Source organism: Glycine max, chromosome 16, assembly GCF_000004515.6.
Source record: "Glycine max cultivar Williams 82 chromosome 16, Glycine_max_v4.0, whole genome shotgun sequence".
Classification (NCBI taxonomy): Eukaryota; Viridiplantae; Streptophyta; class Magnoliopsida; order Fabales; family Fabaceae; genus Glycine; species Glycine max.
In genome coordinates, this window is record NC_038252.2 from 12,620,512 (window position 1) to 12,645,869 (window position 25,358).

Consider the following 25,358-nt stretch of genomic DNA (forward strand, 5'->3'; position numbering starts at 1 on the left):
TCCCTGTTGATTTTTATATTTTGAATATGGAAGATGGATTTTCTCAAGGATCAGTTCCCATCATTCTAGGCAGACCCTTTATGAAAACTGCTAGAACTAAGATAGATGTTTGTGCAAGCACACTATCCATGGAGTTTGGTGATATAACTGTTCATTTTAATATTCTGGATGCTATGAAATACCCATCTGAAGATCTTTCTGTATTTCGTGCTGAAATAATTGACCATGTTGTTGATGAATACATGACTGATCTTTACTCTAATCTGCATACCTCTCACTCTTCATGCATTGAGTCTGAAATTGTACTTGATCATATGTCTGAATTTGATGCTGAAAGTGATATTGATTGCATGTCTGGTGGTGGTGTTTAACCTCTTGAGATTGATTTTATAGAGTCAGATAGGACTAACCATGTTTCAGGAAGTACACATACCTCTGACTTTCTTTATGAGGTATAGGCTGAGAAACCATCTCCTTCTACCACTACCCAGCCAACCACACCAGAATTGAAGCCTTTGCCATCAAATTTAAAATATGCTTACTTGGATGATAGCAAAAGTTTTCCAGTGATTATATCTGCCTCCCTTACTGACGAGCAAGAGGAGAAGTTGTTGTCTATTCTCAAGAAGCATAAGAAGGCTATAGGCTGGACCCTGGCGGACATTCCTGGTATTAGCCCATCCACATGTATGCATCGAATAAATTTAGAGGATGGAGCTAAACCAGTAAGACAGCCACAGAGGAGACTCAACCCGGTGATTCTTGATGTAGTGAAGAAGGAGATAACCAAGCTTTTGCAAGCTGGAATCATTTATCCTATCTCCGACAGCCAATGGGTAGTCCCGTCCAGGTAGTCCCGAAGAAGACCGGCCTCACAGTGATCAAAAATGAGAAGGAGGAGTTGATTCCTACTCGGATGCAGAACAGTTGGAGAGTCTGCATTGACTATAGGAGGCTGAACCAGGTTACCAAAAAGGACCATTTTCCCCTGCCATTCATTGACCAGATGCTTGAACGCCTGGCAGGTAAATCCCACTATTGTTTCCTTGATGGTTTTTCTAGTTATATGCAAATTACTATTGCTCCTAAGGATCAGGAAAAGACCATATTCACCTGCCCCTTCAGCACTTTTGCCTATACGAGGATGCCTTTCGGCCTGTGCAATGCCCCTGGTACCTTCCAGCGGTGCATGATTAGTATTTTCAGTGATTTTTTAGAAAATTGCATAGAGGTGTCTATGGATGATTTCACTGTATATGGATCCTCTTTTGATGGTTGCTTGGATAGTTTGGAAAAAGTTTTGAATAGATGCATTGAAACTAACCTTGTTCTAAATTTTGAAAAATGTCATTTTATGGTTGAGCAAGGTATAGTTTTAGGCCACATTATTTCCAATAAGGGTATTGAAGTTGATCCTGCAAAAATTTCTATTATTTCACAATTGCCTTACCCGTCTTGTGTGCGAGAGGTGCGATCTTTTCTTGGTCATGCAGGATTCTACAGGCACTTTATCAGGGATTTTAGCAAAGTAGCCCTTCCACTGTCCAACTTGTTGCAAAAGGAGGTGGAGTTTGACTTTAATGACAGATGCAAAGAGGCTTTTGATTGCCTCAAAAGAGCACTGACTACCACCCCCATCATCCAGGCACCCGATTGGACAGCCCCTTTTGAGCTTATGTGTGATGCATCAAATTATGCATTGGGGGCTGTCCTTACTCAGAAAATTGATAAATTACCCAGGGTGATATACTATGCTTCTAGGACTTTAGATGCTGCCCAAGCTAATTATACTACAACTGAGAAAGAGCTTCTAGCCATAGTTTTTGCTCTTGAAAAATTCCGATCTTATTTGCTCTTATACTGACCATGCAGCTCTAAAGTACTTGTTGAAGAAGGCTGATTCTAAGCCTAGGTTGATCCGATGGATGCTCTGGCTCCAAGAGTTTGACTTGGAGATCCGCGATAGGAGCGGAGCACAAAATCTAGTTGCTGATCATTTGAGTCGGATCGAACGTGTATCAGATGCGGATTCACCCATTCGGGATTATTTCCCGGATGATCATTTGTATATACTGTATAGTATTTCTGACTCTCTTTCTACTCCCTGGTTTGCTAACATTGTCAATTATTTAGTTGCTTCTGTTTTTCCTCCCTTAGCATCTAAAGCCCAAAAAGATAAAATTAAAAGTGATGCTAAGCATTTTATTTGGGATGACCCCTACTTGTGGAAATTGTGCAGTGATCAGGTCATTAGACGATGCATTCCAGATCATGAGACTGACTCAGTCCTGCAATTCTGTCATTCTTCCGCACCGGGAGGTCATCTGGGTGTTCAAAGGACAGGTCGCAAAGTGCTTGATTGTGGTTTTTATTGGCCCACCATCTTTAAACATGCGTGGAAGATCTGCAGCACTTGTGAGCAGTGTCAGAAAGCAGGAAATACACTTACATGGCGACAACAAATGCCTCAGCAACCTATGCTATTCTGTGAGGTGTTTGATGTCTGGGGTATAGATTTCATGGGCCCTTTTCCTGTCTCTTTTGGTTATGTTTACATTCTCCTTGCAGTTGACTATGTTTCAAAATGGGTGGAAGCCAAGGCCACTAGAACTAATGATGCTAAAGTTGTTGCAGATTTTCTCAGGTCTAATCTGTTTTGCAGGTTTGGAGTACCTCAAGCAATTGTTAGTGATCAAGGAACCCATTTTTGCAACAGAACAATGCATGCCCTGCTTAAAATGTACGGGGTGGTACACAGGGTATCCACACCATACCACCCCCAGACCAATGGACAGGCAGAAATTTCTAATAGGGAGATCAAGAGAATTTTAGAGAAGATTGTGCAGCCAAGCAAGAAAGATTGGAGTACCAGGCTTGATGATGCTCTCTGGGCACATCGGACTGCCTACAAAGCACCCATAGGAATGTCTCCTTATCGGGTTGTCTTTGGAAAGGCATGTCATCTTCCAGTGGAAATTGAGCACAAAGCATACTGGGCAGTGAAGACTTGCAACTTCTCTATGGATCAAGCTGGTGAGGAAAGAAAGTTGCAACTGAGTGAGTTAGATGAAATCCGCCTAGAAGCCTACGAGAATGCCAAGTTCTACAAAGAAAAGACCAAGAAGTTCCATGATAGCATGATAGTTAAGAAGGACTTCATGGTGGGGCAAAAAGTGCTATTGTATAATTCTAGGCTTGGACTCATGAGTGGTAAGTTGAGGTCTAAGTGGATTGGTCCTTTTGTTGTTACTAATGTTTTTCCTTATGGTACAGTTGAGATCAAAAGCGACTCCACAAACAAGAGCTTCAAGGTCAACGGACATCGACTTAAGTCATTCCTCACGAACCCTTCTTTAGTGGACGTAGTGGTGGAAGAGACTTCCTTACTCCACCCTACTCTTCCTCCACCATGACTTAGGGAGTTCTTCTTTTCCTATCTCCTTCTTTGCTTTTATTACACTTGTCCAATTCTATTTGATGGTTTAATTGTTTTAATCTCTTAATTGTGCTACATTGAGGACAATGTGTTGTTTAAGTATGGGGGGGGAGTGCTCTTTGGTTTTTGTTAGTTTTGTTGGTTTTGTTAATTTGTTAGTTGTGTTAATTTGTTAATGTTGATTAGTTTCGTCGGATTTCTAGTTTAATATTTTGGGTCAATTCTGTGTGCATGTAGGACTTTGCATGTTTTTCTTTGAATCATAGGATATGTTCAAGAAATGGGTAATTTTTTTTAAAAATAAAAGTTTTTGACATTTCGTGACTTGAAATCCTTGATTCTCCTCTACATGTCATGATAGTTTTGAAAGCTCAATTTGAAAGTGATGAGTTTACCTTTGTGAGAATTTGAGCCATCCATCATCATAATCATTTGGTGTGTTTTGCCCCATTGATTGCTTGCACAATAACCTTGGCTTGATTCTTATTGATGCTTCCTAATTCACATGCATATTTGGAAATGATTGAGGCAATTTTGTTCTTATAAGCTTCTAGCCAAATGGACTTACCTTGACTTAATTCCTTTGATAGCCCTTTTGAGCCTTGTTTCCCTTTCCTTGTTTTGAAGCTCACTACAAGCCTTAAGTGAAAAACCATGATATCACCATATCCTTAAGGAATTTTGGAGCTTTGGAATTGTTTTGGGAATAAGTGTGGGGGTTTTTGTTTCATTGGATAACATATTTTGTTGGCCATGCTTCATGATATATTTTGAGCCATACTTGATGTACATTGCATATTGGTTAAATGTTGGACATGCTGAATATGATGTTGTTTCTCAAAGGCTACAGAGTAAATATATATATATATTATTAAAAAAAATCAAAAAAGAAAAAGAAAAGCAAAGCAGTAAAGTTGTGTGAATAAGATAATAACTGACAAAAGAATGATGAGACTCTTAGTTCTACTCTTTATGTTTAAATTTTATCTTTACTTCTTTTTATTTTCTTATGTTTTCTTAATATGCACTTATTCCCCATTGCTCCTCTATTCCTTTGGGATTCAGCCACTTATTCCATATTTTTCCATACCTTGTCCTTGGCCCCATTACAACCTTAAAAGACCTTTTGATCCTTATGTGCTTGTGTTTATGGGTTGATTGTCAATTTTAGAATCTTGCCAAGTTTATGTGGTGTTTGTTTTCATGGGTGCTTTGAGGGTAAATAGTAGCCTAGACACTTGAGAGATAGAGTGTATATCTTGTGAGGCTTTATCACTTTTCATTCTTGAGCTGATTAACTATTTTGCCATGATTGGGTTGCTTTGATGATTTTCATGAATGTCTTGACTTTCTGGATCTCCTTATGTTAGATGTTACCCATTCCTTTCATTCCTTGATGTTCATTGAGAAATATGTGAATGTTTTTGTTTGTCTCTCTTTGATATCCTTGGATTTTGTTCTTTGTTTCATTTTGCCCAGGAGTGCAAAAGGCTAAGTATGGGGGGTTTTGATGTGCCATCATTTTCTTCTATTTTCTAAACCCTTTTTCCACCATTTTAATTACTGATTGGTCTTAATTGTCAATTAATCAGGCAGTTTTATTATTTGGGCTCATTTAGCTAATTTGATGTTTTTAATCTAATTTCAGGAATTAATGAAACATTGGGCTTAATCCGGATTTTGGTTATGGACTTGAAGAGGGCAAATAAAGCAGCGCTTACCTTAGTTAATTTCTAATTAGGAAATTTCGCAATTTTATTTTATGTTGTTCAGTGTTTATTTCGTTTTGGGCCAGAGTATTGTAATAGGGCCCAGTGACTTTGAGTGACTCTTTTTAAATAGCAGCCTTGGGATTCGTGCAAGGCTATTCTGTTATGCTATTTTATTATTCAGAGCTTTTGTTTTAGGTTTTTACGTTTTTCTGTTCTAAGGCTACTGTTTTCGTTCTTAATGCAATTTTCCGTTTTCTGCTTCTAATTACAATTTCGTTCTTGCTTCTTCTTCTACCTTCATTTACGTTTCTGTCTCATTTACGTTTTTGTTTCATTTACATTTCTGCTTCATGTTTCATTTGCGTTTTCTGTTTGAATCTATGGAAGGCTAGTTTTTCTGGTGTTGTTTCCTTTTGAGGACGAAGCCCAACTCTCTTTGAGGTTTCGCTTGTAATGTGGTTTCCTGGCAGTTTTCCCTTCACCAGTTATCCCAAATTCGTGAACATTAATCAATGCACGCTTCGTGTTCGATTAATTGCCTCTGAGCCTAACTTGCGTTCATGCTTAATGGACGAAGGTGTATGTGGTGCCTAATCACGTATTGACAACCCTAAGTTGATTTTCGCTTAGTAAATTAAAATAGGCTTGGATTAAGTGGTTGACTGTTAGGGGCGAATTCTCCATAACCTAGGATAAGAGAATGGCTTCTAAATCAGAGGAAACAACCCGTTTTTATATTAGTAGTTTCATATTCCAGTTTACTTGTTCTGCTCTTTAATCACAAAACAAACAAACCCCCCCCCCCCCAATTGTTACTGTTACTGCGCAAGTATATTATGAACATCTGGTATGTCATTGCTCGTTGGGAAACGACCTAGGATCACTTCCTAGTTACTGCATTTTCATGTTTATTTGATTCGGGTACGGCCTCGATCAGTTTATATTCTCCTTGCTGTTGATTATATTTCAAAATGGGTGGAAGCCAAACCCACCAGAACTAATGATGCTAAGGTTGTTGTGGATTTTGTTAGATTTAATCTGTTTTGCAGGTTTGGAGTCCCTAGAGCCATCGTTAGTGATCAAGGCACCCATTTTTGTAATAGATCCATGTATGCCTTGCTCAGAAAGTATGGGGTCATGCACAGAATTTCCACACCTTACCACCCCCAAACTAATGGGCAGGCTGAGATTTCAAACAGGGAGATAAAAATGATCTTGGAGAAGATTATGCAGCCGAACAGAAAGGATTGGAACACCAGGCTGGATGATGCTCTTTGGGCGCATAGGACTGTCTAAAAAGCACCCATAGGAATGTCTCCTTATCAGGTTATCTTTGGCAAGGCATGTCATCTTCTTGTAGAGAAAGAGCACAAAACCTACTAGGTTGTAAAGACCTGCAACTTCTCTATTGATCAGGCTGGAGAGGAAAGGAAGTTGCAACTAAGTGAGCTAGATGAGATCCGTTTAGAAGCCTATGAGAATTCCAAATTCTACAAGGAGAAGACCAAGAAGTTCCATGACAGCTTGATAGCTAATAAGGACTTCGTGGTTGGACAGAAAGTTCTATTTTATAACTCTAGGCTCGGACTCATGAGTGGTAAGTTGAGGTCAAAGTGGATTGGTCCTTTTGTGGTGACTAATGTTTTTCCTTATTGTACAGTTGAGATCAAAATGGAATCCACAGATAAGAGCTTCAAGGTCAATGGACACCGGCTAAAACCATTCCTCACAAATCCCTCCTTAATGGATGTAGTGGTGGAGGAGACCTCCTTACTTCACCCTACTTCTCTTCCGTCATGACTTAGGGCGTTTTCTTTTTCTATCTCCTTCTTTACTTTTATTGCACTTGTCCAAATTTATTGATTGTTTTGATTGCTCTTGATCTTATGATTGTGCTACATTGAGGATAATGTGATGCAAGCTCCATTGGAGCTTGTAGGCCTAGGATCTTCTTCATCAATGGATTCCTTTGCTTCTTGGAAGATGAATGGCAATGGAATGGAGAAAGGGAGAGAGAGAGAGGAGACGCCACTTCAAGGAGAAGATGAGTCTAGAAGAAGCTCACCACCATAGGATGCCATGGATAAGAGCTTGGAGGAAGAAGGAGATGAATGAAGGGAGAGGAAGAGAAGAGCACGAAATTTTGTGCTCTAAATGAGCTTTGAAATCTGAAGTTTAATATTCAAATCATCAAAGTTGAAAAAAATGCACACACGTGACCTCTATTTATAGCCTAAGTGTCACACAAAATTGGAGGGAAATTCAAATTTCACTTGAATTTGAAATTGAATTTGTGGAGCCAAACTTTGGAGCCAAAATTTCACTAATTATGATTAGTGAATTTTAGTTATGGTTCAGCCCACTAATCCAAGATCAATTCTAAGATTCTCCACTAAGTGTGCTTAGGTGTCATGAGGCATGAAAAGCATGAAGGACATGCACAAAGTGTGACTATATGATGTGGCAATGGGGTGTAGTAAGCAAATGCTCACCTCCCCCTCTAAAATTTAATTGGATTGGGCTTCTACCAATTCAATTAAATTTATTTCCAACCACACACATCAAATATCCACTTAGTGCATGTGAAATTACAAAACTACCCCTAATACAAAAACTAGTCTAGGTGCCCAAAAATACAAGGGCTAAAAATCCTATATTTCAAGGGTACCCTACCTACAATATGGAGCCCTAAATACAAGGACCAAATATAATGACATCCTAGTCTAATATGTACAAAGATAATTGGACCCAACCTTGGCCCATGGGCTCAGAAATCTACCCTAAGGTTCATGAGAACCCTAGGGCCTTCTTCAGCAGCTCTAGCCCAATCTTCTTGGAGCCTCTTGCTCATGGTTCTAGTGATTGGTCCCTTCCTAGGGAGGATTGCATCATAATGTGTGGTTTACGTGTGAGGGGGGAGATTGTTCTTTATTTGGGGTTTTCTAGGTTAATTTTGTTATTTTGGTTTTATGTTTTGTGTACAACATTGCATGTTTCTCTTTGAATTATAGGTTATGTATAGGTAATGGGTAATTGTTTTTGAAATAGGAGTTTCTTGGCATTTTGTGAATTGAAATCCTTGTTTTTCTCTACATGTCAAGTTAGTTTTGAAAGTTCGAATTGAAAGTGATAGATTTACCCTTGGTGAGAATTTGAGCCATCATCATCTATTTTATTCAGTGTGTTTTGCCCCATTGATTGCTTGCACAATAGCCTTGGCTTGACTCTTGTTGATACTTCTTGCTTCACATGCATGTTGGGAGATGATTTAGGCATTTTGTTCTTATAAGCCTCTAGCCAAATAAGCCTACCTTGAATTAATTCCTTTGATAGCCCCTTTGAGCTTATGTTCCCCTTTCTTTGTTTTGAAGCTCATTACAAGCCTTAAGTGAAAAACCATGATCTCACCCTACCCTTAAGGAATTTTGGAGCTTTGGAATTGTTTTGGGAATAAGTGGGGGGGGGGGGGGGGTATGTTTCATTGGATGATATGTTTTTGTTGGCCATGCTTGATGATGTATTTTGGCCATGCTTGATGTATATACATATATTGCCTAATTGTTGTTTTATTTTAAAATGCTACTATTCACGTTCAAAAAAAAAGAGAAAACAAAAAAAGAATGAAGTGGAATAAATGAGATATTGGATTGAAGATTTTGATTGGTTTGAGGACTTGTTTGATTTTGTTTTAGGCATATGCACATTTGGGGATGTCCAACCGAAGCAATGCCTTATAGGCTACATGAAGGTAAGTTGGACTTAAAGATAATTAGTTACAATTATTTTTGTTACATTTAAAGCTCTCACATGTATAAGTTTTAAAATCCCACTTTAAGATCATGTTTGAGACGTGCAAGACTCCTTGAGGAAATCGAGTTTGGAGGGGAAGGAAACATAAGGAGTGTTGTCTTTAAAGAATAACCTATTATTGACAAAAGAAAATCTTTGTACTTACCATTGTTCAATAAACAGATATAATAATTAAATAATGATGTTACTCCTAACATTATTAAAAGAAAAGACAACACTGAGATTCTCTCTCAAGCACCATCTAAAGTTCAAACTCAATAGCCTCAAGAAGTGTCATTAAGAAGATCCACTAGAGAAAGGGAACATGTAATTTGATATGATTATGCCATATTTCTTGAAGAACATGAATATGACATTAGGTTGGCTGGGAAAGTCTAATTGATCTTAGTCAAGTAATGTTGTGATCTAACTCTCAAGTGGATTGATGCCATAAATGATGTAATAAAATAGATGGTTGCACATGAAATTTGAGATATCATCAAATTACTTGAAAGTGAAACCCATAAGTTGTAAATAAATATCTATAGTTGAAAGGGATTCAATGGGTAATATTGAGATATATAAAGTTTGTCTTGTCGCCAAAAGTTTTACAAGAAGGACGGCATTGATCACAAAGAGACTTTCTCTCTGATTTCTTAGAAAGACTTTGTTAGGACTATAATGACACTGTAGATCATTTTGATAATTGTTTTTCATAAATGGATGTAAAGATTATGCTTGTAAATAGAAACATTGATGAAACACTTTATACGATGCAATCAAAAAACCTTGTTTAAGATGATCTAAAGTATACGGTATGCAAACTAAAGAAATCCATTTATGCTTTTAAACAAGTCTCTCGTTTATGGTATTACAAAATTCATCAAGATTATCTCTTATGGTGTTGAGGTAAATTTTGGTTGATGATTGTGTTTGCTAAAAGTTCAGTCGGAGTAAATTTATTATTTTGGTATTATATGTTGATGACATCCTACTATCATCATACGGTTTATTGTTGCAAAACAATTATATTACAATTTATCATGTATTTTTTATTGTTCTGAAATAATATTTTGTGGGAGTCCTAAGGTGATACATGAGTAATCTTGGTATGCAACACTATAAAGTAGTAAAGTGCATTATGTGTTAATTGAAGAGAACAAGAAACTACATGTTTTTACATCGAAAGTCTAGAAGTTTAGATTAGAGATCATTGGATTTATGACTTCGATTTTTTCGGAATATCTTAATAGCAATCACTCCACATAAGGATCCACTTAACCATGTTGGTGGAGTTAATATTTTGCTTTGAGACATCATACTAGAATTTATGATTGCTAAATTAATGTATCTGGCTTGCCTGTTGTCGCCAACATTAAGTAGCCATCGAGTGTTTATTGGGACAATATCTTAGCGGTCTTATTAAGGATTCAACAAAGTAAACGTTTGTTGACAAAAAGTATTTGGTTGTTAAATAAAGAATTTAGAAAATACATATTTCTATAGAACATATAAGAACTCATTCCATGCTAGCTGATCCACTTACTATAGGTATGACACTTAAAGCTTTTCATGAGCAGACTACTCATATGGGTGTAATTCCTGATAGTACCTTAGTTTAGTGGGAGTCTTACTTATGTTCTATATCTAATGGTTTACAAACATTTTTTTGTTTGGATTTTCTGTAGAAATAAAGTTGAAGTTTATCATTTCATTATCAACTTGTTTTGTTAGCAATATTTATGTTGTGTTTGGATAGATCTTTATAAAGAATAAAGTTTGGATGAGTTGGAAATATGCATGACTAAGATCACATTGCACGTAATTTCCATGTTACTTATCCATATTGACCTATGTCATTGAGTGTATTGATGTGGTGGTCATTGGGGTTTAGTTACATTTGTTGTAGTGATGAAAGCTGCAATGATTCCATTATTGATATATGAGATGGACCAGGTTATTAAGTTAGAAGTCTAAAGGTAAAAAGCATACAGATGTGCGCTTAAGGATTTTTTTATATAATTGTTACAATATGTTGCCCAAGTGGGAGATTTTTGGATTTTTCTATTCCAATAATTAATGTGGGCTAATATTATAAGACAATTATATTAGCTATTTATCATTAGTGGGTTTTAAATTATGTGATCAAATTAAGTGAGCTCGTTAGCTACATCTAATCCTCATCCTTTAAGATTAGATTTCACTAACACAATCATCCATAGTTGGATCAACTACTACTAGATTTCAACAACCTGCCAATACTCCTGCATGACTTCATATCTAGCCACAACTAGAGCAACACCACTGGTTACAACCTTTGCCAGCCACTACTGAACTTTCAACAGTAAAGAGGTTTCTATGTTTTTGGATTTCACATATATAGATATCTTCTTATAAGGGGGTTTCTACTTAGGAAATTATAATCTTTCACTTCTATCTTAGATCTATTACAAATTTCAAGTTTCTTTTATAGAAGTGGGTTACTCTAAAAAAAAGGTTGAAGCAAAAATATAAATTTCTCACACAGAGACTGCTAGAGTAGCTCTTAAGTCAACTTTTAAAGCTCCAAATTAGATTGTTAAAATGGAGACCACAAGACTAGCAAGTTTCTAGAGAAACTAGGCAGACTTGACAACTGTTATGAAATAACAACTAATATGATAATTCTAAGGAGGTCATTGTGAGGTCCCCATTCTAAGGAACCTTTATAATGAGCATTTTGAAGTAACATCAAAATCACCATTCTAATCTTAGCTAAGAAAGGATTCATACTTAAAGTCGATCCTTTTGATGAAGATCAAATGATATGTCTTTCTAAAGTAACACAACTTCATCAACCTTAACACATCTTCACAGCACATAACATTATGAAGTAGATTGCTTCATGAAAACAAAGTGAAGGTATAATTTTTGGTGTACTAGTGTTTTGTCCATAGTTAGGTTAAGTAGTGTCTTTAGTCTTCCGTTTTGATGATCTTCTTAGGTGAATTTTGAACCATTTTGAAGTTTAGTCTTTTGAGTCAAGTTCTTCATCATTCTGATGTTGACTGTTAATACAACTTCATTATGGCGGTGGATGCTCTGTTTGTAGCCATTTATAAGTCTTCTATGTAAGGCCTTCTTGTTTAGTTGTTTGCTAACAACAGGTACTTAGAGGGAAGCATTCATCATCATGCAGATGTGCTTCAAGGAATCTTTTGAGTTCTTCATTCATGGCGAATGTTTTAAGGCAACCTTTCTGAGCATCATTTTGAGCACCTTAGAATGAGAGACCATGTGTGTTTCTTAATAGATATAACACTTTAACACCTGAGTAGAATGTTAGTCATCACATAAACCTATCATTCCTTACAATTTTTTTGCTAATGATTTGTCATAATAAAAACTAGGGATGTGGATTCAACAATCTTCCTCTTTTTTATGATGAAAAACCCTTACAAGAAAATTAAAAGGATGACAGTACCTATCTTAGGTTTTTAATTTTTAACTCCCGTTGGGAGTGTGCATCAGTTCTATTTCATATTAATTAAAAGGAATCTTCCCCTCAATTCATGCATTATTAACCCAAGTTAACATATTTTTCAAAGCACAAAAAAATGTAGAGATACAAATAGAAGACACAAAAAGGAGTAAACATTTAATCAAGATCAGTTTCATTAGTAAATAGGATTATACAAAAGATATCAGTAATAAAAGAAAAGCCATAGATCATGATCCTACAAAAACTAATCTCCTTCATATACCAATCTCTCGTAATCTTCTCCCTCTTTGTCATCAAGCAAAAAATAGAAGGGAGGAACAAAAGGTACAGACAATCATGCTTGTTAGGATAGGAGTTTTCTGAAGATGAAGAAAATGAAGGCATGGTGGTAGCTCATGGTTGTGGTAGAGGCTCATGTTGCATAAAGGAAACTTCAAAGATCAAGGCAGGTTTGCCTTGTTAAAGATTAACTCTTCAAGACAAAGGAATCGCTTAAAGAACTCATTCATAGTCCTTTGAAGTTGTTCAATGCTGGAGAACAACAGCTTCTAACCAGAATGAATCTTCTTAACTTGCTTCTTTGTAGAGTTCAGTCTACTCTCTACTGACCTTGAAGGAGGTTCAGTAGAAAGTGGAGGAGAGGGAATGTGAACAAGTGGAACCTCCTCTTGATCTTAGAAGGTTCAACAGTGGCTAACTCAAAAGGAAAGCCCATAAAGGGAATGAATAAGGTTGAGGGTTCACAAATGTAAGAGGAATTTTAACACAAGTGTTAAAGATAGGAGGGTTGAAGAGATTATGCATATTTTCAGTGTTGAAGAGAGAATCTTTCACATACCTAACAAGGGTTCTCTCGCCAGTTGCAGCTTCTAGTGCATACTAAGAAGTTTATATAGCAACTTCAACCTTTTATGCCTTCTCAACAGGCTCTTATTTTCTTTCTTCTTCTTTCTTAGTTGTTTTCTTTTCAAGCCACAATCAACAGTTCTTAGCTTGGCCAAAACATTAGAATGATCTTCACATTTGCATCCTCTTGTATAGGTTCAGAACCCATAGTCTTATGAGCTTTAACAGCCTTTACACCCTCATAGGGGTGAATGTATTCATTCTAATATCTAGCATTTTAAGCTCTTGTGTTATGATCTTCAACTTCTTAATTCTGAGCAGATTGACCACCTTCATCGACTGATAGTACCTCATTTTGAGGCTCAAAATGGTATTCCTCATCCTTCTTCTCTTTCATAGAAAAGTGTTTTGAGGTTTCATAAAAAGAGCCATAGTCCAGTGGCTTCTTAAAAGGGACCGCTTTCGACACTTGTTCCTCACCTTGAGGGGATTGTTCCTTTTCTTCCTCATCCTGAGCTCCCTCAAAATGGCCTTCAGAAGGTTTTTCTTCTTCAGAGTTTTGAACTTCCTCAAAGCTTACCTTATCTTCATCACCAAATTTTTCATTTTGTTCAGAGACCTCTTTTTCTGGGATGGAAACTTTAGTAGCAAAAACAAGAGAGGAAAATAGCCTTGTCCTCCTCATCTTTTTCTGAGGCCTCATTTACCTCCTCAGAATTGGACTGAGGGCTTATTCTAGCCCTAACCTTCAACCTCTTCCCACTTCTGATAAGCTCAATGAAAAGGGGTGAGGATCTCTTGGTAGACACATTGTCCTTCTTTTCTTTCTTCTCCTTTGCCTTTTTCTTCTTCTTCTTCTCCTTTTCCTTATTTTCAGCATCTTCCTCATCAAAACATGTCTGGGCCTTCTTCATTTCAGGATGAGGGTTCAGCTTCAAAGTTGCAACATTCTTCTCCCCCAAGTCAGTACCTCATCATCCTTGGTCTCATCCTCCAAGAATACACCAAAATGCCTCAAAACTAGGGTCATTAGCATCCTACAAGGTACACTAGAGGTTTCCTTGATCATCTGATTGATGATCAAATGGGATAGGCTAAGAGGAATCTTTCTCCATAGATAGTAAATGACTAAAAAATCATGGTAATTTACTTCTTGATATGTTCCAGCTCAAGGTTGCACATAATGTATAAAAATCCAGTGGGCAATCTTTCCAAAGGATGTTAGAGATGTGGACTTGAAGTCATTGTCCTTATCCTTCAAAAATATCTTTATGATCTTGGTCTTTCTAAGGCCCATGATTTCACACCAACCATCATAGATCCTAGAGCTATCAGTAGGAACTCCCAAAAGATCAGTAAGGAGTTGTTTTGAGATTAGAATCTCAGTTCCTTTCAAGGTGGTCTTCAGTGTGAAGTTGTTGCTATCCACCACAACTGCTACAAAGAAAGCTCTTACCAACCTTGGATAAAAACAACTTCATGCACTTCAAGGAACTTTGTCCATTTTTTATTCTTTACAAACAAGAGAATGTCCCAACAACACTATTTAATCTCTAAAAGATCAATATATCTACCATAAACAACCTTCTTGTTTGTCTAACTCTTGCAAAACTTCTCCTTCAGCTTCCTATTATTGAATAAGGTAGCAACCTCGTATTCTGACTTTCTCCTTTTCTTCCCAAACTAACAACAACACCATTGTAATGAGTGGGTGTGATAGTTGTGGAAGCAATGCCTTCCAAGATTTTTTTGATGTTGCCAAAGGGGGAGGAGAAAAATGGGTATTTTAAGAAATCAAGATGTTATATTTTTCAAGACTTAAAATTAAGCATAAATTCAAAACCAAAGGGGGAGAATATGGAGAATTAGGTGAGTGATCGACTAGGAAAAAGAATGTGTATGTGTTTCTTGATTTCAGGGTTGTCATCATCAAAAAGGGGGAGATTGTGGAAGCAATGCCTTCCAAGGTTATTTTGAGGATGCCAAAGAATCAAGAGTTAAGCAAAGTTTCAAGCAGAGATTCAAGAATCAAGTTTCAAGTTTCAAGATTCAAGATTCAAGATTCAAGAATCAAGTTTCAAGAATCAAGAATCAAGAATAATCAAGATCAAGATTCAAGACTCAAGATTCAAGAATCAAGAGAAGACTCAATCAAGATAAGTATTAAAAAGTTTTTCAAAACATTGAGTAGCACATGAAGTTTTCACAAAATCATTACCGAAGAGTTTTACTCTCTGGTAATCGATTACCAGATTATAGTAATCGATTACCAGTGGTTTTAAATCGTTAAGATTTTCAAAATTCAAAATGAAGAGTCACATCTGTTGATGTGTAATCGATTACACCTTTATGGTAATCGATTACCAGTGACTGTTTTCGAAAAATTCATTTCCAAAAGTCACATTTCTTCAAGTGACTTGTTTCTAAAGATTCTTTCAAAAGTCATAACTTTTTAAGTAATTAGTTTTAAAGGAATTTCCAAGAGTTACAAGTTTTGACTTGAGTCATCAAGAAACTATAAACATGTGACCTTGGCATGAAACATTGTAATTATCTCATTCAGATCTATCTTCTCTTTCAACCATTCTATCTTTCAATCTATCTTTCAGTATCTTCTTTCATTTCTTTTAGAACTTTCTGGTTTCATCTTATCTTCATCTTTCTAAAAGTTTTTGTTCAAAACTTTCTCTTCCAAGAAAAGTTCTTTGTTCAAAAACTTGTGTTATTCATCTTTTCATTCCCTTTTTCCTTTCCCAAAAAGAATTCGCCAAGGACTAACCGCCTGAATTCTTTTTGTGTCTCTCTTCTCCCTTTTCCAAAAGAACGAAGGACTAACCGCCTGAATTCTTTTGTGTCTCCCTTCTCCCTTGTCAAAGAATTCAAAACGACACATTCTGAGAATTCTTTTGATTCTTCCCTTTCCTATATACAAAAGATTTCAAAGGATTAACCGCCTGGGAATTCTTTTGTATCCCCATTCACAAAGTTTCAAAGGTTTAACCGCCTGAGAACTTTGTCTTAACACATTGGAGGGTACATCCTTTGTGGTACAAGTAGACGGTACATCTACTTGGGTTGTTGACTGAGAACAAGAGAGGGTACATCTCTTATGGATCAGTTTTAGTGAAAGGTACATCCACTAGGTTGTTCAAAGAGAACAAGGGAGGGTACATCCCTTATGGATCCTTGCTTGTAAAAGGAGTTTTACAAGGTTGAAAAGAAATATCAAGGACCGCAGGTCGCTTGGGGACTGGATGTAGGCACGGGTTGTTGCCGAACCAGTGTAAAAACTCTTGTGTGTTTGTCTCCTTCTTCCCTACTCTTTTAATTTCTGCTGTGCACTTTAATTCTTGCTTTTACTTTTGGTTAAGTTTCTTTTCTATTCTTTATTTTCTTAACAACATAGTAAAAGCCTAAGAAGGGTAATTTTTAAGTAGTAAAGGTCTAGTAATAATTAGTTCAACCCCCCCCCCCCCTTTTTAATTATTCTGAGACCACTTGATCCAACAATAGTCATAGTGGCCTCTGAATTGGACCCTGAGGATGCTTCTATAGCCTTGCCTTTTCCCTTATCTTGGTGGGTTATAGGAAAGGGTGAGTGAGAAGATTACCATTTAATAACCATGTACCAAGAATCAACAACAACATCCAATATAGTTAATTAAACACAAGGCACATCAAATTCATCAAATATGAACACCAAAACATGGTATTCAAAATATAAACACATATTAACATGCCTAATAAGAGATTGGTCAAACATTTGACATTAATTAAAGATTTAATAAATTTAAACTTGTCTATAGTCAAAGGTTTGGTGAGAATATAAAGAAACTAAAGCTTGGTTTCAATGAATTTCAGCTCAGTATTCCCTTTATGAGCATGATCTCTCTTAAAGTGGCGTTTGATGCCAGTGTACTTGGATCTTAAATGTTGGATAGGATTTTTTAATAGATTTATAGCGCTCGTATTGTCACACTAAATACAAATCTTTGTATATTTCACTGAGCAATCCAACATTTGTTGCTTGATCCAAATGATCTGAGAACAACAAGTAGTTGTTGAGACATACTCAACTTCTGAGGTTGATAAGACAATTGTAATTTGTTTCTTTGAAGACCATGACAAGCTTAAAAGTATTTTTTATTTATAAAATTAGTAGTTATAAGAATACCTACAAGATAAATATATTTAAATGCATTATTTTTATCGACTCAAAATGGAGACATATTCATAAAAATGTTACAACTTTATAACATATATGAGATTTGTTTCATTAGATTTTTGCTTTCAGATATTAATCTAGGCATTATTTAATCATCGCAAAAAAAGAAAGAAATTATAGATGAAATTTTTTCTTCTAAAACTCTTAATATATAAAATTCATAAAAAAGTTAATTTCGAAATATATGTTAATCATTTCTTTAAGAATATATAATTAATATTATATTTAAAAATATTTAAAATTGCTTTTATTATATTTGTTCCTATATATAACGAAAAAATGGTAAATTTTGTTGTTCCTAATTACAAGAAATATTGTGTCAAAAAAATTTTACAATAAAATATGATCACTTACAAATGTATTGATTTTTAATTTCCTTTAATACTACTAATTTATTGTGAAGTCTATTAATGATATGTTGTCTTTTTTTTTATGAAAGTAGATACATTTATTAAACTTTTACAATATAACTCATATTCATTGGTTGAAAAAAATTATTCCTTGAATTATGAGTAGTGAAATTATATCTAACAACTACTTGAACCAATTAATTCTTTGGTTATCTTTGCAATAAAATTTAAATTTATGACAATATTAATTAAAATGAACTAATTTAACTAATTTTATTCGTCTTGATAAATTAAGTATTTATTTCTTTTATATATGCAAATTGGGATAGTATTGTTAATTTCTAATACACATAATATTTAACTTAATCATTTTAATAATATTATTAATGTTATTTGGCTTATTGTCGGCAAGAAGTCTATGTCTATTTATATGATTGCGCAAATCATGCCGGATACTAAAGAAAATTCATATAAACATGCTCACACACTTCGTTTACACTCGTTATCAATTGTCTATGCCTATTTTCACAACCGAGCAAATCACATTGGGTAAATAGTACATGTTAAATACAATGTTTGACATTAATCATAACAGATTTTGCATATTTCAAAAAGTATTCTTAATAAATGTTTCTCAACAATTTATTTCCATTAAATAAAGACAGTAAAATTTAAGAAAAAGTCGTAGTGTTAATTGGATAAAAAAAATCACATTAAAATTTGTCACACTTTTTTATAATTATTTATGCTTATTTTTATGCTTGAGATAATAAAATTGAGTAAATACCAAATGATAAATAAATAGTTTGATCGTATTGTGTGTGTTAATTCACAGGTTAGATACTACATTTGATACATTAATTCGAATACATTTCAAATATTTTCTCAGTAAATATATAGTAGTATTGCTCAATTGCTCAATTTCGTTAACTAAAGATAAATTCATTTAAGATAAAATTGTACCATTAGTTAAATACAAAAATATAAAAAAAATTATTGTATTTTTTGTTAGATGTTTATGCTCATTTTTACAGTTAAGTAAAAAAAAAAATAGAATCTAAATAAAAACACTCAAACCTTTTGTTTACTGATCTGTGCATCATACGGATGAAAAATCTAGTGATAAATAAGAGAGAAAAGAAGGTATCGTATATAATTATTTTCATTTAAATAAATAAGTCATATATTATAATTAAATTCAAATAACATTATATATATTTATTAAATATATATTAAATGTTTTTTAGGGAAAATATTTGTTAAATGTTTGGAAATACTACTAGCTAATATCTGGTATAAGTTTCAATTGATAAAAAACAATTTTAATTAATGGAGAGAGAGTTAATGCCAAACATCATAATAGAGAGAGAAAAAGTTTCTAATATAATAAAGAAATAATAATTTGACGTGTTATAAGAATTTCTTACTAGAATAAACGTTATATTTTGTTCTATAAATTTCTTACCAAACTCCATCTCCCTTTAAAAGAATTCTAATGGTATCTCATCTCCTTCCTTGAATATTAATATTTTTATTATTATTAGCTATATATATAAAGAATTTTTTTAGATAATAATATTTGAAAATTATTATTGGAGTAAATGATTTTCTTTATTATCGAGATTGAGATCATCTCCTTAGTTTTTTGTTATTAAATAAAAATTTTAAATCACATACAATTTATTTTTTTACCTCTAAACACCCTGAATTCGTTTTCCTATTGTCCTTATTCATTAAAAAAATAAACTTTACTTATTACTTTTTTTTCTTAATCGTATGTCATTCAATTTGATTGAGTAAATCATATGCATCATAATTTATTTATTTTTTAAATATTTTTTTTACTTGATTTATATTTTCTATAAATTCAAAAATAATCATATAGGAAGTACAAAGAATTCTCGATATTAAAATAATAAAAATTCGAATTACCATAAAAAAATATATTAGAAAAAGAAGTCAACATATTATTAAACTTTCAAGCATCTGACTGAATCTTTTCCATTGTTTAAAAAATGGAAAATAATAAATTTTCTGCCAAAATAGCACCAATATTGGGATCGTCCTTTTTTGACTCTTTGGACTTTTCCATAACTGCCTAGTGCCATGGTCCCAATTCAACGCAAGAAATTTATTGCCACATATATACCAAACCGCACCATATTGCATACTCTCTTGGTGATTCCTTAATTCGGCTCCGTTATCTACTATTAATCCCTCTATGATCTAAATCACTCTAACAAAAATTGAGTGCACAAAACAAATTAATAGAACATACCTATATCTTGATTTGTGAATTTTTGCTATACATAAATGGGATCAAAGATGGGTAATTCCCCAGTGAATATTTCGTTCGAAAAGTTGAGGAAATTGTCAATGAAAGTGAAGATCTTTTTGGGGGTATTGTTTGCTTTATGTGCTTTGCTGTCCTTAAAGTTAGTCGTCAAAAGGCACTACTATTTCTTCATAGCCTCTGAAGTAGCTCATGCTGCAGGGACAATTGCCCTCGTATACAAGCCTTTCTCCCTGAAGACCTGCGCTGGTAAATTTTATTTTCCTCATTGAGGGGTATATATGTAATTAATTTATAAATTGTCTTAATGGTTAATTGCTATTGTTAATTGTTAGCAAGAAATCGTATACTATCATTTCAATCTTTGGACTTATGAAAAATGTGGGCCTTTTAATGTAAATTGAGGAAGGGACTGGCTGGTTATGGTTTTCTTAATTTACTCTAATTTTCAGGATTTGTCTGTGGTAGTGAATGTGTTTGTATTCTAAAGTATGAAGGTTTGGTATAATGATATCAAAATCTATAATCATTCATTCAGATTCTTTTTCACCTCGTTATCACCTTTTTCTTTTATTTGTCTCTCTCATTTTTATCATATTAATTTATCAATTATTCTATTTGTTTTTCTTTTTCTATTGACACATCCAATCAATCCACTTCATTTTTGTGATGGATATAGTGATATTTGAAGAATAGTCATTCTTCATCAAATATTAGGAAGTTATATGTGTGCCCTGTATGATTCTTTTATTTGTTTGACCAGCATATCTGAACTCAGTTTTGATTTCTCGTTAATGTTTTATTTGTTTGGGCTGGGAAAATGTATTTTTAACCAACATGATCAAAGTTTCTATATATTTAAAAAACATTTGGATTTTATATCTTCTCTCTAAGAATGCATCATGTTTTTTAAAGTTAGGAAAAATTAAATTCTCTTAGTTTTTAGAACATGAGACCTAAGTTTTTTGGCATGAAAGTATAGAAATCTTAATCACATTTTACAGAAAGCATATGCATACTAAAACATATTGTTTCTCTATGTTTTATTATGGATACATAAAAACATGTTGCAGTGGTAGTATTGAAGCTACTAATTAAAATGTGCCGCGAGATGAAAAGCTGGTGAAATTAGAAGTATTAAGACTGTTAACTATTGACAAAGAATATATAATATTGATGTTATATATCCCAATTGCACCGAGATTCCAAAGTTGTTTTGAGCAAAACAAACTAAACCAATAATCCAAATATGTGTGTGTTCTGTTTTATTCTATCTCAAGGAATTGAAAACAAGTATTAAGGAGTTTACAATAATCCAAATACTTTGCTTTATCCAGTCACGTGTTATGTTTTTAAACATACAACAATCACAATCTTTTCTTGATGGAAAGCAAGAGAAGGTTAAAAATAACAAGTTTCTTACTCCATTTTCAGGTGTATCGCTCATAACCCAAGAGATAACAGCTTTATTCCTAGCAGCAAGAATATGTTGTAGCAACTTCGCAGTGGCTAGCATGCACACCTGACTAGATAATATATATGGATGATAAGATTCAAGTTAAAGTCATCCTATATCAAGGAGCTTGATAATATGCGACTATACTTTGTGGTAAAATATACTTGTTCACTCTATTAGTTAATCTAGAGCATAATTTGAAGCCCTGCTTGCTTGCATTCAATGAATATGGTATGTCCAATTTGAATATGTTTCATTTACTTAGAATTAGAAATTCAAAGTTTTATTTATTTTATCTCGAAATTAAAATGTTGGAAAAAGAAGACTCGAGAAGGAGGGATGGATCAATTATCCCTTTAAGCATGCATGAAATTGATAAAGTTGGGAGAGACTATAGCTTGCACAATTAGTTTTATAATAGTTCAATCTCCAATTTGGAGTTTACATCTGTTATCTAGTTATCGGAAAAGCAACCGGAATTTTAAATAGATAAATACGTACACACATAAATTTAACAAGGTTAGGCAAGTGTGGATAGGTCAATTGAGGGTGGAACAATTGTTTCTATTTAATGAGGTTCATTTTACTCATGTGAAAATATGAGAATAATTAATAATAATTATTAAATTAAGATTAAAAATAATAATCAGTTGAGATTAAAATATGTAATATTATATATCATCTAATATGTAAAATATTCACTAAACAAATCACATCCTAAAATTTTTAACTATCGTTAATTCGTCACCATCACCATGACTGCTACCACCTTCATTACCATGACTGTCATTGACATTGTTACCACCACCCTTATGGCTGACGACGATGGTGGTGATGACAACAATGATCATGACGAAAGTTGTGACGGTTGACGATTGTGGTGATGGTAGCAGGATGATCATGATGGTTGCTGTAGTAGTGATCATGGTAATGGTAGCGACAATCATGACAGTGATGGTGATGAGTTAATTTCGATATTTTAGGAAATGATAATTGAGATCTTTAAATATTTATTTGTTATTTGATTAATCTTTTAGAGATTTGATAATATATTATATTTTAATTTAAAATTTTAAATATTTTAATCTTAACCATTTTTTTATTCTTAATCCGATACTTATTATTAATCATTCTCATATTTTGAAAGGAATCGTAATATATATATATATATATATATATATATATATATATATATATATATATTATGATTCTTGTTTATATCCAAATAAGCCAAAAGAAAAATGATCACTTCTTTAGCATTTTGTGTTGATTTTGTCCTATGGTGACATCGTGATTTTCATTTGGCAATGGATATGCATAGACCAATATAAAGCAATAACATCTTCTAATTGTGTGCTAGGTGGTGCCTTCTGCAATCCTTGCGATATTAATCCACCCTTATACAACTCACCGGAGTTTCACTCGAATTGTTTTCGCATTCAGTATGTATTTGGAAGCTGGTTTCTGTTCTCCCTCAACTTCGTTTTTTGCAGAATGCAAAGGTTGGTTCTTTAGACATTAATTTTTCTATTATTGTTGTTAATTACTTTTAGAGTGCATGCATGTTGTAATTCTGCTTTGTTTCTCCTATGTTTCTAGATGATTGAAACATTTACAGGGTATTATGTAATCGCTCTCGGTGTTTCAAGATTCTTGGCAGTGGCTCATTGGATAATTCTGGTGAGGTCATTTTTTACTCGGTTCGGTTAATTTCCTAGAACTTTAATATGAAAGTTTTAATTAGAAACACACATTGCCCAAATATAATAGTCTTTGGTATTTTTGAGGAAAAACTACAACATTCATGTGTATGAATAATTTCATAAAATTTTATTTGTAATGATCGATTAGCCTAATAATTTTTTTATAAGAAATTTTTAAAAAATGATATACGAAATTAACTAAGTAACCTAAAATTTGAGAATGCAATTCGAGGAGTTCTAAAATAATTGACTTATGGTTCTATTCATTGAGATTGCTGAAGAATTATCCATAATTATCAATGTAGCGCAATTCTTGTGATAAGTATGCATTGCAAAAAGTGGATTGATCGACTAGGTTGTCTTTCCATCCCAAATTTACAACCAAACCCTACTCCATATAAGAAATAAAAAGAATGTTGCCCGGTTATTAATATCTTACGAGTAGTTTCAAAATATTATTTGCCATGGTAGTGTAGTGTGTACGTGGCTGTGTATCTTGTGCAAATTTACATATATGTATCTTGTTCTGCAAACTAAACAGTGTACATATCTATCTTCTTTTTTTCGTAAAAACAATGATTGAACATTTTTGGTCAATTTTCTAAGTCTATTTAAATTAAGATACGCATTGTGTGTTTTTAACGCATTAAATAATGCATAATGTCAATTTTCTATTTTTGGCTGGGAGTGGCTATTTCTGGTTCTTGGCAGCTTTTATTGCAGAGATGGTTCAATCGTTCATCTTAGCTGACTTCTGTTACTATTACATAAAGAGGTAGGTCAAGTAATTTCCTCTTCCAGATGTCATTTTCTCTTAAAATTCGGAATTTATATTTGACTTATAATATTGGTTTTGGAATGAAAATTACACACAGAAAATTTTAAAATTCGAGATTGAAACAAAGGAATAACAGTAAATAGTTATGATACGATTTTTAAAAGATGGAAGCAACTTTTTGACTGTGTCATTACTTACGTATATTTTCCCTTCTTATTTTGCTTCCAGCTTCATGCAAGGACAACTTTTGAGGAAAATGCCTGTTTAGGGATCATGAGATTATATTGATGTACAATGTTTTGATTAAGATTTTTTTTAGTTAAGCATACACCATAAAGTAACTTTGTTCGCACTACTAAAAAAAGGACTTTTTACGACACCAAATTTACGTCGATTATGTAGGAACCGCTCTTAAAAGTTGATCGGTGGCATTTTTGTAATTTTTGTGAAATAATTTGCATTTTACGACTTGCAATCTAAGGCGGTTAACCGCCTTAGAATGTTACAGGCTATAACATTTACGCCGGTTTTCATTAAAAACCGTCGTAGAGTTAAACAAAAAAAAAATCAAAATTAAACCGCTTGCCCTCAACGTATTGTCTTTTCTTTGAACCCCTGTAGACAACACTGAGACCTAGCATTGAACCCTTCAGCATTGAACCCTGTAGACAGCCTTGTGACCTTCGATTGAACCCTTCACCATTCTCGCTTGCCCTCAACGTATTTGCTGTTTCAGTTTCAAGCATTGAACCCTGTAGACAGCCTTGTGACCTTGGATTGAACCCTTCACCATTCTCGCTTGCCCTCAACGTATTTGCTGTTTCAATTTCAAGCATTGAACCCTATTGACGAAGAAGCCCTGTACATTGAAGTAGACGAGGTTCAAAGTTCTCGGCTTGAACTGCCAGTTCGTGAAGAAAAACATTGATCTCACTTCGAAGAAACCAGGTTACGTTAATAAGGTTGTTAGGTTAAGCTTCTTTTAGGTTAAGCTTCGAAGATATGGGGTGGTTCGTGAAGCAAGGTCGCGGCTTTGATAAAAAAATTTTAACGTTGATGTTTGCTTATGGTGGTTGCAGGGAAGACGCGTGCAGCTCATCGAGTTGTTGTTGAAGAAGCTGGAACCTTGTTTACTGGGCTGCAAATGGGTCAGTGGCCATTTCTAATTTTTTGTGTGGTTCATGGTTGTTGGAATTATTTTTTATCAGTAAAATATATCTATTGGATCGAGTGGCCTCAGAATAATTAAGAAGGGGGGTTGAATTAATTATTCCTAACCCTTTACTAAT

The 25,358-nt window shown here is 34.1% G+C and overlaps 1 non-coding gene across 1 annotated transcript; it reads left to right on the forward strand.

The window, feature by feature from the left end:
- The first annotated feature begins 20,152 nt into the window (after window positions 1-20,152).
- LOC100791739 (ER lumen protein-retaining receptor B) lies at window positions 20,153-24,337 on the forward strand. The gene is made up of 6 exons (XR_005888977.1): window positions 20,153-20,381; window positions 21,567-21,741; window positions 22,949-23,090; window positions 23,188-23,266; window positions 23,940-24,066; window positions 24,298-24,337. It is a non-coding gene; the product is annotated as an ER lumen protein-retaining receptor B (transcript).
- Window positions 24,338-25,358: the final 1,021 nt, after the last annotated feature.